General features: G+C 59.6%; 24 non-coding genes across 24 annotated transcripts; all 24 read right to left on the bottom strand.

The window, feature by feature from the left end:
- Positions 1-57: 57 nt before the first annotated feature.
- LOC137520452 (U1 spliceosomal RNA) lies at positions 58-221 on the bottom strand. The gene has a single exon (XR_011021778.1). It is a non-coding gene; the product is annotated as a U1 spliceosomal RNA (small nuclear RNA).
- Positions 222-625: 404 nt separating this feature from the next.
- LOC137519939 (U1 spliceosomal RNA) lies at positions 626-789 on the bottom strand. The gene has a single exon (XR_011021306.1). It is a non-coding gene; the product is annotated as a U1 spliceosomal RNA (small nuclear RNA).
- Positions 790-1,185: 396 nt separating this feature from the next.
- LOC137520451 (U1 spliceosomal RNA) lies at positions 1,186-1,349 on the bottom strand. Its single transcript, XR_011021777.1, has one exon. It is a non-coding gene; the product is annotated as a U1 spliceosomal RNA (small nuclear RNA).
- A 404-nt stretch (positions 1,350-1,753) lies between these two features.
- LOC137520450 (U1 spliceosomal RNA) lies at positions 1,754-1,917 on the bottom strand. Its single transcript, XR_011021776.1, has one exon. It is a non-coding gene; the product is annotated as a U1 spliceosomal RNA (small nuclear RNA).
- A 404-nt stretch (positions 1,918-2,321) lies between these two features.
- Positions 2,322-2,485, bottom strand: LOC137520449 (U1 spliceosomal RNA). The gene has a single exon (XR_011021775.1). It is a non-coding gene; the product is annotated as a U1 spliceosomal RNA (small nuclear RNA).
- Positions 2,486-2,889: 404 nt separating this feature from the next.
- On the bottom strand, positions 2,890-3,053 carry LOC137520448 (U1 spliceosomal RNA). Its single transcript, XR_011021774.1, has one exon. It is a non-coding gene; the product is annotated as a U1 spliceosomal RNA (small nuclear RNA).
- A 404-nt stretch (positions 3,054-3,457) lies between these two features.
- On the bottom strand, positions 3,458-3,621 carry LOC137520445 (U1 spliceosomal RNA). The gene has a single exon (XR_011021772.1). It is a non-coding gene; the product is annotated as a U1 spliceosomal RNA (small nuclear RNA).
- A 404-nt stretch (positions 3,622-4,025) lies between these two features.
- On the bottom strand, positions 4,026-4,189 carry LOC137520444 (U1 spliceosomal RNA). The gene has a single exon (XR_011021771.1). It is a non-coding gene; the product is annotated as a U1 spliceosomal RNA (small nuclear RNA).
- A 404-nt stretch (positions 4,190-4,593) lies between these two features.
- On the bottom strand, positions 4,594-4,757 carry LOC137520443 (U1 spliceosomal RNA). The gene has a single exon (XR_011021770.1). It is a non-coding gene; the product is annotated as a U1 spliceosomal RNA (small nuclear RNA).
- Positions 4,758-5,161: 404 nt separating this feature from the next.
- Positions 5,162-5,325, bottom strand: LOC137520442 (U1 spliceosomal RNA). Its single transcript, XR_011021769.1, has one exon. It is a non-coding gene; the product is annotated as a U1 spliceosomal RNA (small nuclear RNA).
- Positions 5,326-5,729: 404 nt separating this feature from the next.
- Positions 5,730-5,893, bottom strand: LOC137520441 (U1 spliceosomal RNA). Its single transcript, XR_011021768.1, has one exon. It is a non-coding gene; the product is annotated as a U1 spliceosomal RNA (small nuclear RNA).
- A 404-nt stretch (positions 5,894-6,297) lies between these two features.
- On the bottom strand, positions 6,298-6,461 carry LOC137520440 (U1 spliceosomal RNA). Its single transcript, XR_011021767.1, has one exon. It is a non-coding gene; the product is annotated as a U1 spliceosomal RNA (small nuclear RNA).
- Positions 6,462-6,865: 404 nt separating this feature from the next.
- LOC137520439 (U1 spliceosomal RNA) lies at positions 6,866-7,029 on the bottom strand. Its single transcript, XR_011021766.1, has one exon. It is a non-coding gene; the product is annotated as a U1 spliceosomal RNA (small nuclear RNA).
- Positions 7,030-7,433: 404 nt separating this feature from the next.
- Positions 7,434-7,597, bottom strand: LOC137520438 (U1 spliceosomal RNA). The gene has a single exon (XR_011021765.1). It is a non-coding gene; the product is annotated as a U1 spliceosomal RNA (small nuclear RNA).
- A 404-nt stretch (positions 7,598-8,001) lies between these two features.
- Positions 8,002-8,165, bottom strand: LOC137520437 (U1 spliceosomal RNA). The gene has a single exon (XR_011021764.1). It is a non-coding gene; the product is annotated as a U1 spliceosomal RNA (small nuclear RNA).
- Positions 8,166-8,569: 404 nt separating this feature from the next.
- LOC137520436 (U1 spliceosomal RNA) lies at positions 8,570-8,733 on the bottom strand. The gene has a single exon (XR_011021763.1). It is a non-coding gene; the product is annotated as a U1 spliceosomal RNA (small nuclear RNA).
- Positions 8,734-9,129: 396 nt separating this feature from the next.
- On the bottom strand, positions 9,130-9,293 carry LOC137520434 (U1 spliceosomal RNA). The gene has a single exon (XR_011021761.1). It is a non-coding gene; the product is annotated as a U1 spliceosomal RNA (small nuclear RNA).
- Positions 9,294-9,693: 400 nt separating this feature from the next.
- Positions 9,694-9,857, bottom strand: LOC137520433 (U1 spliceosomal RNA). The gene has a single exon (XR_011021760.1). It is a non-coding gene; the product is annotated as a U1 spliceosomal RNA (small nuclear RNA).
- Positions 9,858-10,261: 404 nt separating this feature from the next.
- Positions 10,262-10,425, bottom strand: LOC137520432 (U1 spliceosomal RNA). The gene has a single exon (XR_011021759.1). It is a non-coding gene; the product is annotated as a U1 spliceosomal RNA (small nuclear RNA).
- A 404-nt stretch (positions 10,426-10,829) lies between these two features.
- Positions 10,830-10,993, bottom strand: LOC137520430 (U1 spliceosomal RNA). The gene has a single exon (XR_011021758.1). It is a non-coding gene; the product is annotated as a U1 spliceosomal RNA (small nuclear RNA).
- Positions 10,994-11,397: 404 nt separating this feature from the next.
- Positions 11,398-11,561, bottom strand: LOC137520429 (U1 spliceosomal RNA). The gene has a single exon (XR_011021757.1). It is a non-coding gene; the product is annotated as a U1 spliceosomal RNA (small nuclear RNA).
- A 404-nt stretch (positions 11,562-11,965) lies between these two features.
- On the bottom strand, positions 11,966-12,129 carry LOC137520428 (U1 spliceosomal RNA). Its single transcript, XR_011021756.1, has one exon. It is a non-coding gene; the product is annotated as a U1 spliceosomal RNA (small nuclear RNA).
- A 404-nt stretch (positions 12,130-12,533) lies between these two features.
- LOC137520427 (U1 spliceosomal RNA) lies at positions 12,534-12,697 on the bottom strand. The gene has a single exon (XR_011021755.1). It is a non-coding gene; the product is annotated as a U1 spliceosomal RNA (small nuclear RNA).
- Positions 12,698-13,093: 396 nt separating this feature from the next.
- LOC137520426 (U1 spliceosomal RNA) lies at positions 13,094-13,257 on the bottom strand. The gene has a single exon (XR_011021754.1). It is a non-coding gene; the product is annotated as a U1 spliceosomal RNA (small nuclear RNA).
- Between the last annotated feature and the right edge of the window lie 381 nt (positions 13,258-13,638).

The raw sequence follows: 13,638 nt of genomic DNA, 5'->3' as shown, positions 1-13,638 counted from the left end.
CCCAGCCAGCAAGGGATCCTCAGCGGCACGCCTGCTCTGTCGTTAACCGGTGCTCATCAGGGGAAAGCGCGAACGCAGTCCCCCACTACCACAAATTATGCAGTCGAGTTTCCCGCATTTGGGGAAATCGCAGGGGTCAACCTGCCCGGAGTGCAATGGACGGGCCTCACCCTGGGAGAACCACCTTCGTGATCATGGTATCTCCCCTGCCAGGTAAGTATGAGTTGCTCTTGCACGCAGGCAGGCCGCCGGTTGCAGCCCTCGCTGCCCAGCAGGGGGCGACTTTGCGAAGCGCTCGCTCGCTCACTCTCTCCCTTGATCGGCACTGAACGCGGGAAACACAGCCCACGGGAAAGCTCCGCCGCACTTGCCCAGAGCTACAGTTAGCCGCAAACACCAGAAAATGCCATAAACCGGGCACTCGGCCGGAGCGCAGTGAGCCCTGAGGATTTGCATAGAGTGATGATGTCACAGAAGCAGCCACACCCAGCCCCTGTGAAGGATGAAAAAAGCCTTCTCTGTCGCAGTGCAGATAAAGGACCGAGTCCCGCATGCTCTCCCCACTGTCCCCAGCCAGCAAGGGATCCTCAGCGGCACGCCTGCTCTGTCGTTAACCGGTGCTCATCAGGGGGAAGCGCGAACGCAGTCCCCCACTACCACAAATTATGCAGTCGAGTTTCCCGCATTTGGGGAAATCGCAGGGGTCAACCTGCCCGGAGTGCAATGGACGGGCCTCACCCTGGGAGAACCACCTTCGTGATCATGGTATCTCCCCTGCCAGGTAAGTATGAGTTGCTCTTGCACGCAGGCAGGCCGCCGGTTGCAGCCCTCGCTGCCCAGCAGGGGGCGACTTTGCGAAGCGCTCACTCTCTCCCTTGATCGGCACTGAACGCGGGAAACACAGCCCACGGGAAAGCTCCGCCGCACTTGCCCAGAGCTACAGTTAGCCGCAAACACCAGAAAATGCCATAAACCGGGCACTCGGCCGGCGCGCAGTGAGCCCTGAGGATTTGCATAGAGTGATGATGTCACAGAAGCAGCCACACCCAGCCCCTGTGAAGGATGAAAAAAGCCTTCTCTGTCGCAGTGCAGATAAAGGACCGAGTCCCGCATGCTCTCCCCACTGTCCCCAGCCAGCAAGGGATCCTCAGCGGCACGCCTGCTCTGTCGTTAACCGGTCCTCATCAGGGGAAAGCGCGAACGCAGTCCCCCACTACCACAAATTATGCAGTCGAGTTTCCCGCATTTGGGGAAATCGCAGGGGTCAACCTGCCCGGAGTGCAATGGACGGGCCTCACCCTGGGAGAACCACCTTCGTGATCATGGTATCTCCCCTGCCAGGTAAGTATGAGTTGCTCTTGCACGCAGGCAGGCCGCCGGTTGCAGCCCTCGCTGCCCAGCAGGGGGCGACTTTGCGAAGCGCTCGCTCGCTCACTCTCTCCCTTGATCGGCACTGAACGCGGGAAACACAGCCCACGGGAAAGCTCCGCCGCACTTGCCCAGAGCTACAGTTAGCCGCAAACACCAGAAAATGCCATAAACCGGGCACTCGGCCGGAGCGCAGTGAGCCCTGAGGATTTGCATAGAGTGATGATGTCACAGAAGCAGCCACACCCAGCCCCTGTGAAGGATGAAAAAAGCCTTCTCTGTCGCAGTGCAGATAAAGGACCGAGTCCCGCATGCTCTCCCCACTGTCCCCAGCCAGCAAGGGATCCTCAGCGGCACGCCTGCTCTGTCGTTAACCGGTGCTCATCAGGGGAAAGCGCGAACGCAGTCCCCCACTACCACAAATTATGCAGTCGAGTTTCCCGCATTTGGGGAAATCGCAGGGGTCAACCTGCCCGGAGTGCAATGGACGGGCCTCACCCTGGGAGAACCACCTTCGTGATCATGGTATCTCCCCTGCCAGGTAAGTATGAGTTGCTCTTGCACGCAGGCAGGCCGCCGGTTGCAGCCCTCGCTGCCCAGCAGGGGGCGACTTTGCGAAGCGCTCGCTCGCTCACTCTCTCCCTTGATCGGCACTGAACGCGGGAAACACAGCCCACGGGAAAGCTCCGCCGCACTTGCCCAGAGCTACAGTTAGCCGCAAACACCAGAAAATGCCATAAACCGGGCACTCGGCCGGAGCGCAGTGAGCCCTGAGGATTTGCATAGAGTGATGATGTCACAGAAGCAGCCACACCCAGCCCCTGTGAAGGATGAAAAAAGCCTTCTCTGTCGCAGTGCAGATAAAGGACCGAGTCCCGCATGCTCTCCCCACTGTCCCCAGCCAGCAAGGGATCCTCAGCGGCACGCCTGCTCTGTCGTTAACCGGTCCTCATCAGGGGAAAGCGCGAACGCAGTCCCCCACTACCACAAATTATGCAGTCGAGTTTCCCGCATTTGGGGAAATCGCAGGGGTCAACCTGCCCGGAGTGCAATGGACGGGCCTCACCCTGGGAGAACCACCTTCGTGATCATGGTATCTCCCCTGCCAGGTAAGTATGAGTTGCTCTTGCACGCAGGCAGGCCGCCGGTTGCAGCCCTCGCTGCCCAGCAGGGGGCGACTTTGCGAAGCGCTCGCTCGCTCACTCTCTCCCTTGATCGGCACTGAACGCGGGAAACACAGCCCACAGGAAAGCTCCGCCGCACTTGCCCAGAGCTACAGTTAGCCGCAAACACCAGAAAATGCCATAAACCGGGCACTCGGCCGGAGCGCAGTGAGCCCTGAGGATTTGCATAGAGTGATGATGTCACAGAAGCAGCCACACCCAGCCCCTGTGAAGGATGAAAAAAGCCTTCTCTGTCGCAGTGCAGATAAAGGACCGAGTCCCGCATGCTCTCCCCACTGTCCCCAGCCAGCAAGGGATCCTCAGCGGCACGCCTGCTCTGTCGTTAACCGGTGCTCATCAGGGGAAAGCGCGAACGCAGTCCCCCACTACCACAAATTATGCAGTCGAGTTTCCCGCATTTGGGGAAATCGCAGGGGTCAACCTGCCCGGAGTGCAATGGACGGGCCTCACCCTGGGAGAACCACCTTCGTGATCATGGTATCTCCCCTGCCAGGTAAGTATGAGTTGCTCTTGCACGCAGGCAGGCCGCCGGTTGCAGCCCTCGCTGCCCAGCAGGGGGCGACTTTGCGAAGCGCTCGCTCGCTCACTCTCTCCCTTGATCGGCACTGAACGCGGGAAACACAGCCCACGGGAAAGCTCCGCCGCACTTGCCCAGAGCTACAGTTAGCCGCAAACACCAGAAAATGCCATAAACCGGGCACTCGGCCGGAGCGCAGTGAGCCCTGAGGATTTGCATAGAGTGATGATGTCACAGAAGCAGCCACACCCAGCCCCTGTGAAGGATGAAAAAAGCCTTCTCTGTCGCAGTGCAGATAAAGGACCGAGTCCCGCATGCTCTCCCCACTGTCCCCAGCCAGCAAGGGATCCTCAGCGGCACGCCTGCTCTGTCGTTAACCGGTGCTCATCAGGGGAAAGCGCGAACGCAGTCCCCCACTACCACAAATTATGCAGTCGAGTTTCCCGCATTTGGGGAAATCGCAGGGGTCAACCTGCCCGGAGTGCAATGGACGGGCCTCACCCTGGGAGAACCACCTTCGTGATCATGGTATCTCCCCTGCCAGGTAAGTATGAGTTGCTCTTGCACGCAGGCAGGCCGCCGGTTGCAGCCCTCGCTGCCCAGCAGGGGGCGACTTTGCGAAGCGCTCGCTCGCTCACTCTCTCCCTTGATCGGCACTGAACGCGGGAAACACAGCCCACGGGAAAGCTCCGCCGCACTTGCCCAGAGCTACAGTTAGCCGCAAACACCAGAAAATGCCATAAACCGGGCACTCGGCCGGAGCGCAGTGAGCCCTGAGGATTTGCATAGAGTGATGATGTCACAGAAGCAGCCACACCCAGCCCCTGTGAAGGATGAAAAAAGCCTTCTCTGTCGCAGTGCAGATAAAGGACCGAGTCCCGCATGCTCTCCCCACTGTCCCCAGCCAGCAAGGGATCCTCAGCGGCACACCTGCTCTGTCGTTAACCGGTGCTCATCAGGGGAAAGCGCGAACGCAGTCCCCCACTACCACAAATTATGCAGTCGAGTTTCCCGCATTTGGGGAAATCGCAGGGGTCAACCTGCCCGGAGTGCAATGGACGGGCCTCACCCTGGGAGAACCACCTTCGTGATCATGGTATCTCCCCTGCCAGGTAAGTATGAGTTGCTCTTGCACGCAGGCAGGCCGCCGGTTGCAGCCCTCGCTGCCCAGCAGGGGGCGACTTTGCGAAGCGCTCGCTCGCTCACTCTCTCCCTTGATCGGCACTGAACGCGGGAAACACAGCCCACGGGAAAGCTCCGCCGCACTTGCCCAGAGCTACAGTTAGCCGCAAACACCAGAAAATGCCATAAACCGGGCACTCGGCCGGAGCGCAGTGAGCCCTGAGGATTTGCATAGAGTGATGATGTCACAGAAGCAGCCACACCCAGCCCCTGTGAAGGATGAAAAAAGCCTTCTCTGTCGCAGTGCAGATAAAGGACCGAGTCCCGCATGCTTTCCCCACTGTCCCCAGCCAGCAAGGGATCCTCAGCGGCACGCCTGCTCTGTCGTTAACCGGTGCTCATCAGGGGAAAGCGCGAACGCAGTCCCCCACTACCACAAATTATGCAGTCGAGTTTCCCGCATTTGGGGAAATCGCAGGGGTCAACCTGCCCGGAGTGCAATGGACGGGCCTCACCCTGGGAGAACCACCTTCGTGATCATGGTATCTCCCCTGCCAGGTAAGTATGAGTTGCTCTTGCACGCAGGCAGGCCGCCGGTTGCAGCCCTCGCTGCCCAGCAGGGGGCGACTTTGCGAAGCGCTCGCTCGCTCACTCTCTCCCTTGATCGGCACTGAACGCGGGAAACACAGCCCACGGGAAAGCTCCGCCGCACTTGCCCAGAGCTACAGTTAGCCGCAAACACCAGAAAATGCCATAAACCGGGCACTCGGCCGGAGCGCAGTGAGCCCTGAGGATTTGCATAGAGTGATGATGTCACAGAAGCAGCCACACCCAGCCCCTGTGAAGGATGAAAAAAGCCTTCTCTGTCGCAGTGCAGATAAAGGACCGAGTCCCGCATGCTCTCCCCACTGTCCCCAGCCAGCAAGGGATCCTCAGCGGCACGCCTGCTCTGTCGTTAACCGGTCCTCATCAGGGGAAAGCGCGAACGCAGTCCCCCACTACCACAAATTATGCAGTCGAGTTTCCCGCATTTGGGGAAATCGCAGGGGTCAACCTGCCCGGAGTGCAATGGACGGGCCTCACCCTGGGAGAACCACCTTCGTGATCATGGTATCTCCCCTGCCAGGTAAGTATGAGTTGCTCTTGCACGCAGGCAGGCCGCCGGTTGCAGCCCTCGCTGCCCAGCAGGGGGCGACTTTGCGAAGCGCTCGCTCGCTCACTCTCTCCCTTGATCGGCACTGAACGCGGGAAACACAGCCCACGGGAAAGCTCCGCCGCACTTGCCCAGAGCTACAGTTAGCCGCAAACACCAGAAAATGCCATAAACCGGGCACTCGGCCGGAGCGCAGTGAGCCCTGAGGATTTGCATAGAGTGATGATGTCACAGAAGCAGCCACACCCAGCCCCTGTGAAGGATGAAAAAAGCCTTCTCTGTCGCAGTGCAGATAAAGGACCGAGTCCCGCATGCTCTCCCCACTGTCCCCAGCCAGCAAGGGATCCTCAGCGGCACGCCTGCTCTGTCGTTAACCGGTGCTCATCAGGGGAAAGCGCGAACGCAGTCCCCCACTACCACAAATTATGCAGTCGAGTTTCCCGCATTTGGGGAAATCGCAGGGGTCAACCTGCCCGGAGTGCAATGGACGGGCCTCACCCTGGGAGAACCACCTTCGTGATCATGGTATCTCCCCTGCCAGGTAAGTATGAGTTGTTCTTGCACGCAGGCAGGCCGCCGGTTGCAGCCCTCGCTGCCCAGCAGGGGGCGACTTTGCGAAGCGCTCGCTCGCTCACTCTCTCCCTTGATCGGCACTGAACGCGGGAAACACAGCCCACGGGAAAGCTCCGCCGCACTTGCCCAGAGCTACAGTTAGCCGCAAACACCAGAAAATGCCATAAACCGGGCACTCGGCCGGAGCGCAGTGAGCCCTGAGGATTTGCATAGAGTGATGATGTCACAGAAGCAGCCACACCCAGCCCCTGTGAAGGATGAAAAAAGCCTTCTCTGTCGCAGTGCAGATAAAGGACCGAGTCCCGCATGCTCTCCCCACTGTCCCCAGCCAGCAAGGGATCCTCAGCGGCACGCCTGCTCTGTCGTTAACCGGTGCTCATCAGGGGAAAGCGCGAACGCAGTCCCCCACTACCACAAATTATGCAGTCGAGTTTCCCGCATTTGGGGAAATCGCAGGGGTCAACCTGCCCGGAGTGCAATGGACGGGCCTCACCCTGGGAGAACCACCTTCGTGATCATGGTATCTCCCCTGCCAGGTAAGTATGAGTTGCTCTTGCACGCAGGCAGGCCGCCGGTTGCAGCCCTCGCTGCCCAGCAGGGGGCGACTTTGCGAAGCGCTCGCTCGCTCACTCTCTCCCTTGATCGGCACTGAACGCGGGAAACACAGCCCACGGGAAAGCTCCGCCGCACTTGCCCAGAGCTACAGTTAGCCGCAAACACCAGAAAATGCCATAAACCGGGCACTCGGCCGGAGCGCAGTGAGCCCTGAGGATTTGCATAGAGTGATGATGTCACAGAAGCAGCCACACCCAGCCCCTGTGAAGGATGAAAAAAGCCTTCTCTGTCGCAGTGCAGATAAAGGACCGAGTCCCGCATGCTCTCCCCACTGTCCCCAGCCAGCAAGGGATCCTCAGCGGCACACCTGCTCTGTCGTTAACCGGTGCTCATCAGGGGAAAGCGCGAACGCAGTCCCCCACTACCACAAATTATGCAGTCGAGTTTCCCGCATTTGGGGAAATCGCAGGGGTCAACCTGCCCGGAGTGCAATGGACGGGCCTCACCCTGGGAGAACCACCTTCGTGATCATGGTATCTCCCCTGCCAGGTAAGTATGAGTTGCTCTTGCACGCAGGCAGGCCGCCGGTTGCAGCCCTCGCTGCCCAGCAGGGGGCGACTTTGCGAAGCGCTCGCTCGCTCACTCTCTCCCTTGATCGGCACTGAACGCGGGAAACACAGCCCACGGGAAAGCTCCGCCGCACTTGCCCAGAGCTACAGTTAGCCGCAAACACCAGAAAATGCCATAAACCGGGCACTCGGCCGGAGCGCAGTGAGCCCTGAGGATTTGCATAGAGTGATGATGTCACAGAAGCAGCCACACCCAGCCCCTGTGAAGGATGAAAAAAGCCTTCTCTGTCGCAGTGCAGATAAAGGACCGAGTCCCGCATGCTTTCCCCACTGTCCCCAGCCAGCAAGGGATCCTCAGCGGCACGCCTGCTCTGTCGTTAACCGGTGCTCATCAGGGGAAAGCGCGAACGCAGTCCCCCACTACCACAAATTATGCAGTCGAGTTTCCCGCATTTGGGGAAATCGCAGGGGTCAACCTGCCCGGAGTGCAATGGACGGGCCTCACCCTGGGAGAACCACCTTCGTGATCATGGTATCTCCCCTGCCAGGTAAGTATGAGTTGCTCTTGCACGCAGGCAGGCCGCCGGTTGCAGCCCTCGCTGCCCAGCAGGGGGCGACTTTGCGAAGCGCTCGCTCGCTCACTCTCTCCCTTGATCGGCACTGAACGCGGGAAACACAGCCCACGGGAAAGCTCCGCCGCACTTGCCCAGAGCTACAGTTAGCCGCAAACACCAGAAAATGCCATAAACCGGGCACTCGGCCGGAGCGCAGTGAGCCCTGAGGATTTGCATAGAGTGATGATGTCACAGAAGCAGCCACACCCAGCCCCTGTGAAGGATGAAAAAAGCCTTCTCTGTCGCAGTGCAGATAAAGGACCGAGTCCCGCATGCTCTCCCCACTGTCCCCAGCCAGCAAGGGATCCTCAGCGGCACGCCTGCTCTGTCGTTAACCGGTGCTCATCAGGGGAAAGCGCGAACGCAGTCCCCCACTACCACAAATTATGCAGTCGAGTTTCCCGCATTTGGGGAAATCGCAGGGGTCAACCTGCCCGGAGTGCAATGGACGGGCCTCACCCTGGGAGAACCACCTTCGTGATCATGGTATCTCCCCTGCCAGGTAAGTATGAGTTGCTCTTGCACGCAGGCAGGCCGCCGGTTGCAGCCCTCGCTGCCCAGCAGGGGGCGACTTTGCGAAGCGCTCGCTCGCTCACTCTCTCCCTTGATCGGCACTGAACGCGGGAAACACAGCCCACGGGAAAGCTCCGCCGCACTTGCCCAGAGCTACAGTTAGCCGCAAACACCAGAAAATGCCATAAACCGGGCACTCGGCCGGAGCGCAGTGAGCCCTGAGGATTTGCATAGAGTGATGATGTCACAGAAGCAGCCACACCCAGCCCCTGTGAAGGATGAAAAAAGCCTTCTCTGTCGCAGTGCAGATAAAGGACCGAGTCCCGCATGCTCTCCCCACTGTCCCCAGCCAGCAAGGGATCCTCAGCGGCACGCCTGCTCTGTCGTTAACCGGTGCTCATCAGGGGAAAGCGCGAACGCAGTCCCCCACTACCACAAATTATGCAGTCGAGTTTCCCGCATTTGGGGAAATCGCAGGGGTCAACCTGCCCGGAGTGCAATGGACGGGCCTCACCCTGGGAGAACCACCTTCGTGATCATGGTATCTCCCCTGCCAGGTAAGTATGAGTTGCTCTTGCACGCAGGCAGGCCGCCGGTTGCAGCCCTCGCTGCCCAGCAGGGGGCGACTTTGCGAAGCGCTCACTCTCTCCCTTGATCGGCACTGAACGCGGGAAACACAGCCCACGGGAAAGCTCCGCCGCACTTGCCCAGAGCTACAGTTAGCCGCAAACACCAGAAAATGCCATAAACCGGGCACTCGGCCGGCGCGCAGTGAGCCCTGAGGATTTGCATAGAGTGATGATGTCACAGAAGCAGCCACACCCAGCCCCTGTGAAGGATGAAAAAAGCCTTCTCTGTCGCAGTGCAGATAAAGGACCGAGTCCCGCATGCTCTCCCCACTGTCCCCAGCCAGCAAGGGATCCTCAGCGGCACGCCTGCTCTGTCGTTAACCGGTGCTCATCAGGGGAAAGCGCGAACGCAGTCCCCCACTACCACAAATTATGCAGTCGAGTTTCCCGCATTTGGGGAAATCGCAGGGGTCAACCTGCCCGGAGTGCAATGGACGGGCCTCACCCTGGGAGAACCACCTTCGTGATCATGGTATCTCCCCTGCCAGGTAAGTATGAGTTGCTCTTGCACGCAGGCAGGCCGCCGGTTGCAGCCCTCGCTGCCCAGCAGGGGGCGACTTTGCGAAGCGCTCGCTCACTCTCTCCCTTGATCGGCACTGAACGCGGGAAACACAGCCCACGGGAAAGCTCCGCCGCACTTGCCCAGAGCTACAGTTAGCCGCAAACACCAGAAAATGCCATAAACCGGGCACTCGGCCGGAGCGCAGTGAGCCCTGAGGATTTGCATAGAGTGATGATGTCACAGAAGCAGCCACACCCAGCCCCTGTGAAGGATGAAAAAAGCCTTCTCTGTCGCAGTGCAGATAAAGGACCGAGTCCCGCATGCTCTCCCCACTGTCCCCAGCCAGCAAGGGATCCTCAGCGGCACGCCTGCTCTGTCGTTAACCGGTGCTCATCAGGGGAAAGCGCGAACGCAGTCCCCCACTACCACAAATTATGCAGTCGAGTTTCCCGCATTTGGGGAAATCGCAGGGGTCAACCTGCCCGGAGTGCAATGGACGGGCCTCACCCTGGGAGAACCACCTTCGTGATCATGGTATCTCCCCTGCCAGGTAAGTATGAGTTGCTCTTGCACGCAGGCAGGCCGCCGGTTGCAGCCCTCGCTGCCCAGCAGGGGGCGACTTTGCGAAGCGCTCGCTCGCTCACTCTCTCCCTTGATCGGCACTGAACGCGGGAAACACAGCCCACGGGAAAGCTCCGCCGCACTTGCCCAGAGCTACAGTTAGCCGCAAACACCAGAAAATGCCATAAACCGGGCACTCGGCCGGAGCGCAGTGAGCCCTGAGGATTTGCATAGAGTGATGATGTCACAGAAGCAGCCACACCCAGCCCCTGTGAAGGATGAAAAAAGCCTTCTCTGTCGCAGTGCAGATAAAGGACCGAGTCCCGCATGCTCTCCCCACTGTCCCCAGCCAGCAAGGGATCCTCAGCGGCACGCCTGCTCTGTCGTTAACCGGTCCTCATCAGGGGAAAGCGCGAACGCAGTCCCCCACTACCACAAATTATGCAGTCGAGTTTCCCGCATTTGGGGAAATCGCAGGGGTCAACCTGCCCGGAGTGCAATGGACGGGCCTCACCCTGGGAGAACCACCTTCGTGATCATGGTATCTCCCCTGCCAGGTAAGTATGAGTTGTTCTTGCACGCAGGCAGGCCGCCGGTTGCAGCCCTCGCTGCCCAGCAGGGGGCGACTTTGCGAAGCGCTCGCTCGCTCACTCTCTCCCTTGATCGGCACTGAACGCGGGAAACACAGCCCACGGGAAAGCTCCGCCGCACTTGCCCAGAGCTACAGTTAGCCGCAAACACCAGAAAATGCCATAAACCGGGCACTCGGCCGGAGCGCAGTGAGCCCTGAGGATTTGCATAGAGTGATGATGTCACAGAAGCAGCCACACCCAGCCCCTGTGAAGGATGAAAAAAGCCTTCTCTGTCGCAGTGCAGATAAAGGACCGAGTCCCGCATGCTCTCCCCACTGTCCCCAGCCAGCAAGGGATCCTCAGCGGCACACCTGCTCTGTCGTTAACCGGTGCTCATCAGGGGAAAGCGCGAACGCAGTCCCCCACTACCACAAATTATGCAGTCGAGTTTCCCGCATTTGGGGAAATCGCAGGGGTCAACCTGCCCGGAGTGCAATGGACGGGCCTCACCCTGGGAGAACCACCTTCGTGATCATGGTATCTCCCCTGCCAGGTAAGTATGAGTTGCTCTTGCACGCAGGCAGGCCGCCGGTTGCAGCCCTCGCTGCCCAGCAGGGGGCGACTTTGCGAAGCGCTCGCTCGCTCACTCTCTCCCTTGATCGGCACTGAACGCGGGAAACACAGCCCACGGGAAAGCTCCGCCGCACTTGCCCAGAGCTACAGTTAGCCGCAAACACCAGAAAATGCCATAAACCGGGCACTCGGCCGGAGCGCAGTGAGCCCTGAGGATTTGCATAGAGTGATGATGTCACAGAAGCAGCCACACCCAGCCCCTGTGAAGGATGAAAAAAGCCTTCTCTGTCGCAGTGCAGATAAAGGACCGAGTCCCGCATGCTTTCCCCACTGTCCCCAGCCAGCAAGGGATCCTCAGCGGCACGCCTGCTCTGTCGTTAACCGGTGCTCATCAGGGGAAAGCGCGAACGCAGTCCCCCACTACCACAAATTATGCAGTCGAGTTTCCCGCATTTGGGGAAATCGCAGGGGTCAACCTGCCCGGAGTGCAATGGACGGGCCTCACCCTGGGAGAACCACCTTCGTGATCATGGTATCTCCCCTGCCAGGTAAGTATGAGTTGCTCTTGCACGCAGGCAGGCCGCCGGTTGCAGCCCTCGCTGCCCAGCAGGGGGCGACTTTGCGAAGCGCTCGCTCGCTCACTCTCTCCCTTGATCGGCACTGAACGCGGGAAACACAGCCCACGGGAAAGCTCCGCCGCACTTGCCCAGAGCTACAGTTAGCCGCAAACACCAGAAAATGCCATAAACCGGGCACTCGGCCGGAGCGCAGTGAGCCCTGAGGATTTGCATAGAGTGATGATGTCACAGAAGCAGCCACACCCAGCCCCTGTGAAGGATGAAAAAAGCCTTCTCTGTCGCAGTGCAGATAAAGGACCGAGTCCCGCATGCTCTCCCCACTGTCCCCAGCCAGCAAGGGATCCTCAGCGGCACGCCTGCTCTGTCGTTAACCGGTGCTCATCAGGGGAAAGCGCGAACGCAGTCCCCCACTACCACAAATTATGCAGTCGAGTTTCCCGCATTTGGGGAAATCGCAGGGGTCAACCTGCCCGGAGTGCAATGGACGGGCCTCACCCTGGGAGAACCACCTTCGTGATCATGGTATCTCCCCTGCCAGGTAAGTATGAGTTGCTCTTGCACGCAGGCAGGCCGCCGGTTGCAGCCCTCGCTGCCCAGCAGGGGGCGACTTTGCGAAGCGCTCGCTCGCTCACTCTCTCCCTTGATCGGCACTGAACGCGGGAAACACAGCCCACGGGAAAGCTCCGCCGCACTTGCCCAGAGCTACAGTTAGCCGCAAACACCAGAAAATGCCATAAACCGGGCACTCGGCCGGAGCGCAGTGAGCCCTGAGGATTTGCATAGAGTGATGATGTCACAGAAGCAGCCACACCCAGCCCCTGTGAAGGATGAAAAAAGCCTTCTCTGTCGCAGTGCAGATAAAGGACCGAGTCCCGCATGCTCTCCCCACTGTCCCCAGCCAGCAAGGGATCCTCAGCGGCACGCCTGCTCTGTCGTTAACCGGTGCTCATCAGGGGAAAGCGCGAACGCAGTCCCCCACTACCACAAATTATGCAGTCGAGTTTCCCGCATTTGGGGAAATCGCAGGGGTCAACCTGCCCGGAGTGCAATGGACGGGCCTCACCCTGGGAGAACCACCTTCGTGATCATGGTATCTCCCCTGCCAGGTAAGTATGAGTTGCTCTTGCACGCAGGCAGGCCGCCGGTTGCAGCCCTCGCTGCCCAGCAGGGGGCGACTTTGCGAAGCGCTCACTCTCTCCCTTGATCGGCACTGAACGCGGGAAACACAGCCCACGGGAAAGCTCCGCCGCACTTGCCCAGAGCTACAGTTAGCCGCAAACACCAGAAAATGCCATAAACCGGGCACTCGGCCGGCGCGCAGTGAGCCCTGAGGATTTGCATAGAGTGATGATGTCACAGAAGCAGCCACACCCAGCCCCTGTGAAGGATGAAAAAAGCCTTCTCTGTCGCAGTGCAGATAAAGGACCGAGTCCCGCATGCTCTCCCCACTGTCCCCAGCCAGCAAGGGATCCTCAGCGGCACGCCTGCTCTGTCGTTAACCGGTGCTCATCAGGGGAAAGCGCGAACGCAGTCCCCCACTACCACAAATTATGCAGTCGAGTTTCCCGCATTTGGGGAAATCGCAGGGGTCAACCTGCCCGGAGTGCAATGGACGGGCCTCACCCTGGGAGAACCACCTTCGTGATCATGGTATCTCCCCTGCCAGGTAAGTATGAGTTGCTCTTGCACGCAGGCAGGCCGCCGGTTGCAGCCCTCGCTGCCCAGCAGGGGGCGACTTTGCGAAGCGCTCGCTCGCTCACTCTCTCCCTTGATCGGCACTGAACGCGGGAAACACAGCCCACGGGAAAGCTCCGCCGCACTTGCCCAGAGCTACAGTTAGCCGCAAACACCAGAAAATGCCATAAACCGGGCACTCGGCCGGAGCGCAGTGAGCCCTGAGGATTTGCATAGAGTGATGATGTCACAGAAGCAGCCACACCCAGCCCCTGTGAAGGATGAAAAAAGCCTTCTCTGTCGCAGTGCAGATAAAGGACCGAGTCCCGCATGCTCTCCCCACTGTCCCCAGCCAGCAAGGGATCCTCAGCGGCACGCCTG

Source organism: Hyperolius riggenbachi, chromosome 5 (assembly GCF_040937935.1).
Source record: "Hyperolius riggenbachi isolate aHypRig1 chromosome 5, aHypRig1.pri, whole genome shotgun sequence".
Lineage (NCBI taxonomy): Eukaryota > Metazoa > Chordata > Amphibia > Anura > Hyperoliidae > Hyperolius > Hyperolius riggenbachi.
This window is presented reverse-complemented; position numbering and strand designations above follow the sequence as displayed.